Source organism: Cupressus sempervirens, chromosome 2 (genome assembly GCF_028749045.1).
Source record: "Cupressus sempervirens isolate cs-2001-9-10 chromosome 2, ASM2874904v1, whole genome shotgun sequence".
Lineage (NCBI taxonomy): Eukaryota > Viridiplantae > Streptophyta > Pinopsida > Cupressales > Cupressaceae > Cupressus > Cupressus sempervirens.
The window spans coordinates 320,257,389-320,266,385 of NC_143119.1; the positions used below are offsets into that span (position 1 = coordinate 320,257,389).

Here is an 8,997-nt window from a genome sequence, read left to right on the forward strand (position 1 = left end):
GGTGTAATACCTTTGAAAAAATGGATGCCAAACTTAGCTGTTGGAAGGATAGATGGCTAACAAAGGCTGGAAAATGTACTAATATTAGATTAGTATTATCAACCATTCCGACCTTCCCATTATCTTGCTTGCCATTGTCTAAATGGAACCTCCTTAAATTTGAATCCAAAATGTAGAATTTTCTTTAGAAAGATTGTGAAGAGGACAAAAAAATGACGCTCATTAAATGAGAGAAAATTTGCAAACCTAAGGACTTGGGTGGTTTAGGGATCAAGAATCTACAATGGCAAAATGAAGCACTAGGGGCAAAACTCATTTGGCACCTCTATAAGGATAGAGATAAAAAATGGGCCAAGATAATATACAATAAATACTTAACTGAGGAGGATCCTCTATCAATTTTCAGGATGAAACACCCTCCGAAAGGGTCAGAATGTTGGAACTTTATGCTAAAATGTCAACATTTGATCTCAAAGTACTTGACTTGGGCTGTAGGTAAGGGCGATGAGGCTTTGTTTTGGGAAGACTCATGGGATGGTCACCCCCCTTTGCATCTTAGTTGCACAATTAAGGATCTCAAAGACAAATTAATTTCTAAATGGGGAATCAAAGTTTGTGACTACAAGACCATGGATTATGAAGATGGTAAACCAAAATGGGTGTGGAAATCTTTGGAGGGCTTGGATGTGGATGTCGAATCAATTAAAGTCTATGAAAAGCTGTTAGAAGATAGAAGGATTAGGAAATCTGAGAAGAAAGATGAACTGATATGGGCAACCTCTAATGATGGTAATTATAGCATGAAAAATGGATATAGGGCTATTTTAGACTCTCAAAGATGGGAAAATGTGGATATTCCACTCAAGCTGTGTTGGGACTCTTTGTGTCTCCCCAAAGCAGGTTTTTTCTTATGGCTAGCATTCCAAAACAGAATTTTGACCATGGATAGGATGAGGAAGCTTGGTTTGCAAGGTCCATCTAGATGCGTTTTATGTAAGCATAACAATGAAGACTCTGATCACATGCTATTCAACTGTCCCTTATCTCAAAAATGTTGGGAATGGCTTAGGAGTAGGTTGGGATGGTTGATACCATTCCTGAATTCTTTGCCTAACCTGCTCAAGGGATGGCCCACTAGCTAGGTCAAGGGTGTTTACAATAAACTATGGAACATCTGTCCTTCCATTTTGATATGGAAAATCTGGAAGGAAAGGAATCGGTGTATCTTCCACAACCAAGAATTGGAACTTGAAGAATTAATTATAAAAATTGAAGCTAGTATTGTGGAAACTACTAACTCACATCTTAGAAATACCCAGAAAGGGGAAGGCTCCTTTTCCATATGGGACAAGAAAATGAAGAAGAATTGGTCTAAATTGATCAACCCCCCAATTTTTTATCTAAAGCATAGTAAGGGGGCTAGAGCTAACTATAGATGGTTCCCTCGCCTGAATGGGTGGGCTAAACTAAACTTTGATGGTGAGTTTCCTAAGGCAATCCTGGCAAGGCTGACATTGGATGCATCATTAATGATGAGGATGATCACTAGATAGCTAAAAAAGCTATGTCTATTCAACCTACTTCTAATAATATTGCGGAATTAAAAGCATTGAAACAAGGACTTCAATTGTGCCACAAATTGAAATTAACCAAAGTTATTATAAAGGGAGATTAACAAATCATATTAAATGTGATTAGAAAATGAACAACCCCCAATTGGGTACTCAACTCCAATTTAGAAGAAGTCCTTGCTCTTCTAGATGAGTTTGCAGATTGCAAGATTTCTCACATATATAGGGAAGACAATCAAATAACAGATAGTTTAGCAAATTTGGGGGTAGATGGGGCCAATTCAGTAATCATAAAGGATCATTCGCCTCTACCAGAATAATGATGGTTTTCTTATTCTGGTTTGTGCCCTATCCTCTCATCTGACTTTCTTCTTCTCCAAGTATTTTCTCAGTTTTGGTTTTCTTCATCTTTACATATTTATACCTCTTTTGGATACTCCCACACACACACACACACACACACACACACACACACACACACACACACACGTGTGTGTGTGTGTGTATTCATTAGTTCACATTTATTGTTCTCATCTATGATCATTCATAGGTATAAGGCAACAATGTTCATTCTTATTGATATAGGCTCTTATCCTATATATATATAAAATTACATCTATATATGTATATATACATATAAATATATATATGTGTATATATACATATATATGTATATATACATTATATATATATATGTATAATGTATATATATATATATATATATATATATATGTATACATATATATATATGTATACATTATATATATATGTATATATATATACATATGTACATATATATATGTATATATACATATCTATATATATGTATATATATGTATATATGTACATATATACATATATATACATATACATATACATATATATATTTATATGTATATATACATATATATATATATTTATTTATATGTATATATATACATATATATATATATATACATATATACATATATACATATATACATATATACATATATATATATACATATACATATATACATATATATATACATATACATATACATATATACATATATATATATACATATACATATATATATACATATACATATATATATACATATATATATATATATATACATATATATATATATATACATATATATATATATATACATATATATATATACATATATATATATACATATATATATATACATATATATATATACATATATATATATACATATATATATATATATGTGTATATGTATATGTATATGTATATATATTCTTCTATATATATGTCTTACCTCATCCCCCCATGTTATGTCTATCTTAGTAATATCAATCTTCCTAATTCACTTCCACATAGAATGTCTTGATTTTGTTATAGTTTTTACGACATCTCATTTGATGCAAGGGTCCACTTGTAGAGTTTTTTTCCCCATCATGAATTGGGATGGCCCTTCATTAGCCTTTATGCATTATTGGCTTTGGTCTATTCAATGATGTTCCCATCATATTGAAGCTAAGGCAAGATAATGTTGAGCTAGAGTAGGTTACATCATTGGATGACATCACCGCTAACACCTTCCAGAGGCTTCTTTTGTCTTTATCTAGGATCTCTTGTTCACACTGTCATCTGTCGACCTCATTTCTTAAACATGGAAACAAATATCTATCTCTTTCATGCATCTAAAAATTGAACTACGGCCTTTTGTGGAAACATAAAATCGGAGTGATGGAATAGGATGCTCAACCTGGTGGATGACATGTCATGAATCTCCATTAGCAGAGCCATCGGAGAAGGGGTCTTTGATTACTAATTCACTTGGAGGACCAACAATGAAATCATCGACTCCTTCATCAGATGCATGGTGAGGGCAAAGGTGGAAGCTGAGGCCATTATAAGACTTTGCTCTGATATATCTGTCCCAACTTGGAGGAAGGGATTGGAGAAAGCCGTTAGAAGTATTGACAATAAATTTTGTATCTGATTGCTAGAGAAGTATATGAAACTACCACTGGGTGCCCCTAAATTGGGAATTTCTTTTTGGCGTCTGTCTTTGGTAATTCAGGAGAGTTTGCCTTTCTATTGCGAATGGCCTAAAATGGAGGCCGGCATCCATTTTCTGCTTCGCTAGCAAGGAATCATAGTTGAAGATAACAGGGAATGGTTAATGAATTACCTTACTCTATCCAAGGCCTACATACAACTGGAAGTAAACTTTTACAACTTGGATGCCCTAGAATTTTGCACGCCAAATTCAAAAAAATCCAGTAAGGTTAAGACCGGTTTCGAATTCCCTCCTAACTTTCATGTTGAGAACCCTGATGACATACCTAAAGTCATAATGGTGGTCTGGAAATAAGTTGTGGCCTCTGTTATTTTTTTGTGGGTTTTGATTAGGTATAGTTAGGGTTTTGTTTATAAGAAAATAGATAAGGTACCATGCATAGTCTGATCCAAAGTTATTAAGACAATCAACAATGGCTTATATATACCTTCTATAATGTAAGTGTATTCTATGTATGTAGCCCTGTATTGTAAATGATAGCAGTTATACCCTCTTATATAAATATGTACTAAAACTTGGTTGAATATAAGATGTATGTTTATTACTAGCGTTTGTCTATTAATCTTTATCTTGAATGCTTTAGAATTTAAAGTAGTTTGATTTTCTGTTTTAAATTTTAATTATTAATGCATTATTTCCTTTACATCTAAAATGGTTTATAATTTAAATGTATGTAGCCCTGTATTGTAAATTATAGCAGTTATACCTTCTTCTATAAATATGTACTAAAACTTGGTTGAATATAAGATGCATGTTTATTACTAGTGTTTGTCTATTAATCTTTATCTTGAATGCTTTAGGATTTAAAGTAGTTTGGTTTTCTATTTTAAATTTTATTATTAATGCATTATTTCCTTTACATCTAAAATGGTTTATAATTTAAATTTAGGTTTAAATTAGCTATTCATAATTCTTAGCTAGCAATATGATTTGTAGGCATTCCTTCGATTAGTACCTTTTGTTGGAATTAGGATTTTAGAGCTCTTTAGGATTTTGCCTTGATTTAGTGATGCTCTATAGTTAGGGCATCTATGAGAAAATTTAAGACTTGTTTATGATGTAACCATTCAATTTAGGGGTTTCTTGGCTCTGTATTCGACTAAGAGGAGGTGATACAACTTTAGTTTCAGTCCCATATTCCCAGATTAATGGTAGATTCGATATTCTTTGTTTAAAGTCTCAGATTAGGGTTTGTCTCCATAAGACTAGGGTTTGGTACTAGGTCAGATTATCTTTATAGATCGATGATTAGAACAATATCTCTATTGGGCTCCCTTGGTGATAAGTTTCAAGAATGGATAAAAGGAGTTGTTCGGATTGTCTGTTTGTTATCCTTATTTAGTCGAATTAGTATGGTAATCCAGCTATGGTTTGTAGTTGGATTATGAATTTGAAACTAGTGTTCGGGGTAATTTGAATCCATTTTGAATTCGTCCTGTAGACTTACAGAGATCTCCACTGGAGGTTAGGGTTTGCGACATCGGTTGGATTAGGTTTGATTGTTATTTCTCCATGAGATTATCAGTACTCTATTTTGTGTAAATGCATAGGCTCGGATGAACGCCAAATATTGAGCTCTTTATTTTTATCTTTACTAACCACCATTTTTTGAGTACACGATTATCCAAATCTCGGATTCATATAGGTGGTTTTTCTAATGATTATTTATTTGTGTACTAACTTTGTTGATCAATCAAGTTTTATGGAAGGAGTGTTGCTCTAGTCAAGAGATCTATGTGCTTAGAGGTGGTTATGGACATCAGATTATACAAATTCTAATATTTCTATTGACAGTTTATCTCCATAACAGATACTATGTTGGCAAGGGTATGCCCCTCGCTATGCTATAATTTGAAACTTTATCTGATAAGTAATGTTCTCACTAGGATATGCCCCTTTTAAGATGTAATTATATAGAACTTTATGTCTCGGGCAAGACTGTAGGTTTTCTTCTTCATTCTTTCCTATCAGTGCCCATTTGAATGGAGTCAAGCTGATGTAATTTTTATTTTTAAGTTAATAAAATCATTCAAAGCTTCGATCGTTTACCAATCAAAATATGTATATACATATGTATGTATATACATATGTGTGTGTGTGTATATATATATTTATATATATATATATAATGTTTGTGAAATATACATGTCAATTTTTTAACTATGTAATTTATATATATTAATTTTCTAACTTTTGAATGGATGAATGAATTTGAGTCTTATATGGAGATTTGAGTTCAAGAGATATGTTTTTTAAGCAAATATTTATATTTGTTTCCCTTCAGCACATGTTTTGGCATATTTGTTATCTATTTATTCAAAGTATGTTAAATTTCTATTTTAAAATTTTAATTATTGTATATGAATTTTAAGATAGAAATTTATATACATTCTAATAGTATAATGAATAATTTTTTAACTATTATAAATATTTTTTTCTAAATTATAAATAAATACATTGAATTATTTATTTATTTTTAGATTTTAAATGTTTAATCTAACTATTTATTACAATTCTTAGTTGAGTGCGATTCCATTTAATTTTTATTAACTAGTGATATTGTGAAACAAAAATTTATTATTCCATTTATATAATAAATATATAATAAAATTACAACTAAATTTACATATAAAATTTAAACTAATACTATTAAAGGCAAGTACTAAGCCACTAAGTAGGGTCACTTGCACTTGTTCAAGTCGTATAAGACTCTAGAGGAGATTCTTAAAATTGACATCAAAATTTAATTTTTGGTGAGAATTAAAGCTAATGGAGATATGATTTCTTTTTAATTTGGGTTTTAAATAAATAGTAACATGGGAGAGAATATAAACATCGTTTTTTGTTTTTTGTTTTTTAGTTTTTAAGTTTTATCTGTTTAGAAAAGTGATTTTGTTTTTATGTTTTTTATGTTTTTTTCTTTCTATTTTTCAGAAAAGAGATTGTGTTAAATAGCTCACACTGTTTTGTAGTTATTCGTTCAAAGTTAATCAAAATTCTTTCTCCAGCTGTGCTGTAATTTTTTCATTATAATCTGTCAACATTGAAGATTGGCAATGGAGAAGATGGAGGATCTCCAAGAATTTCTTACAGAGAGAGGGATCGAAACAGCACTTGCAGAGGTCGATCGGCTGAATGAGATTAACAATCGCCTTATGCGAGAAAGGGACAATGCAATCATAAAGCTTCAAGATTACTTGGACTCGGGGACGCGACTCGAAACCTCGACCTCCTCCTCGGACAATCTTCTTTTCACAAGATATTCTCTCAATGACATCAGATCTGCCACTGGCGATTTCTCAGAGAATTTGAAAGTTGGGAATGGAGAGTACGGCGTGGTATACAAAGCTGAAATAGAGAAAACTGAGGTTGCAGTGAAGGTCAGGGGAGAAGATGGCTTCACTAGACATCTTCAAATGTTTCATCAGCAGGTATATATGCTCTTTCTAATTTCAATTGAAAATCTTTAATCTTTCTTCAAAGTCTTGGTTTGATCTCTTCTCTCTAAGTTGTTAATTGAGGCAATATTTGAATATAGTTGAAATGTTTCTTGATGAGCAGATGGATGTGTTAAGGGATGTGAGGCATCTTCATTTGATAAGAGTTGTGGGGCAGTGCTCGGAAAGAGGATGCATTGTGTATGAATACATGGTCAATGGGAGTTTGGCAGATCGCCTGTCTTGTAAAAATGGCAGTCCCCCACTCCTGTGGCATGTCAGAGTTCGCATTGCTAGTGAAGTTTGCTCAGCATTGCACTTTCTTCACAGTTTAAAGCCCAATGGAATTCTTCACTGCAGTTTAAAACCCCAAAATATTTTGCTAGATGAGTTTTACACAAGCAAGATCAGCGATATGGGCATGGCAAGTCTTCTACCTCAAGATTCACTCTTGAGAGGAAACATTACATATATAGATCCGGAATACATTAGAACTGGCCACTTCACAGAAAAATCAGATGTTTATAGCTTGGGGATCATTATTCTCCAACTTCTGACGGGCCAACAGACCATTGGATTGGTGCATAAGGTTCAACTAGCGGTAGAGAGTGGAGAGTTAAAACGGTTGGTAGATCCTTTGGCCAGAGAATGGCCCATTGAACAAGCTTTACAATTAGCAAATATTACACTTCGTTGTACATCAGCCAGTGGAGGAGATAGGCCTATGATACATCCCACTCTCACCAAGACTCTTGCTCAACTTCATGCTACTGCCTCAACACTTGTTCAGCCTCCTCAACAAACACAAGTTCCTAGCTTGTTTACTTGTCCCATCTCTCAAGTAAGTACCCTTTTTTTTCAATTGTTACAATGTGCATAAATACAAGTCTTACCTCTTAAACATCACACACTAATGCTCCATTCTTAAGTTAAAAGTGTTAAATAGTCAAAATTGACTCATATTTTTAAGCTTAATTTCTTCCTTAGTATGATGTTTAAAGATAGCGCAAAAACAAACATTTTATTTATTTATTTATGAAGTGGTATATTTTGTAGGAGATAATGGTTGATCCTCACTTAGCCCTAGATTGCTTCACCTATGAATTGGAGGCAATCAGAGAATGGTTTGATTCTGGTCATCACACCTCACCAATGACAAATAGGAGACTAGCGCATACCCATCTCATTCCAAACCATTCTCTGAAGTCTGCCATTCAAGAGTGGAAGCAAGGCAATAATTGTCTAGCCTTAACAACATAGTCTTAGGTCTATTTTACTGTGTTTTTAAAGGTATATACTTGTTAACCATGGCATTCGATTTGATTGTAAATATTTAGATTTATTTACCTTTAAGAATTGTTAATCATAGAAGTTTCCTACAATGACATTGGATTTGGTTCTAAATATTTAGTTTTTTTGAATAAACTTTATAGTTTTTCTTCAATGGAATTTTAGGGTAACCGATAAAAAAGAAGAGTCATCTGAGTGCAAGAAAATATTAATAGCCTTGCCAAGGACTGAGAGGGTCTCACAAGTTCTAAATGATTTTGTGCTATGTTACTAGATTTTCCCTTTTCTTTTCTTTTTAGTTTTGGTTGTTATCTTTTTTTTTCTTTTGGTTATTATATGGTTAAGACTTCATATGACCCTATTGGTTCTATTGAGAGATAAGACTAATCTAATAGGAAAGACAATATTGTGGTCAGTTTAGATAGTATAGAGATTTCAATTATTTATATGTAACCTTTTCATTGAAATTTTCTCGCGGGTTTTGTTTTACAGCTAAAACATTTGAGGTCTCTTGTTTGGAAGCAAAAATAGCTGAAATGTTAGTCTCTTGTTGGGAAGAAAATTACAACCAACATATTTATCATTGCCATTACGAAGAATCTTAAGAATTGTCACAGCTTGTAAATGAGATATATTATT

At 32.4% G+C, this 8,997-nt stretch overlaps 1 pseudogene; it reads left to right on the forward strand.

Moving 5' to 3' along the window:
- Positions 1-6,687: 6,687 nt before the first annotated feature.
- On the forward strand, positions 6,688-8,328 carry LOC149572403 (U-box domain-containing protein 33 pseudogene; annotated as a pseudogene).
- The last annotated feature ends 669 nt before the right edge of the window (positions 8,329-8,997 follow it).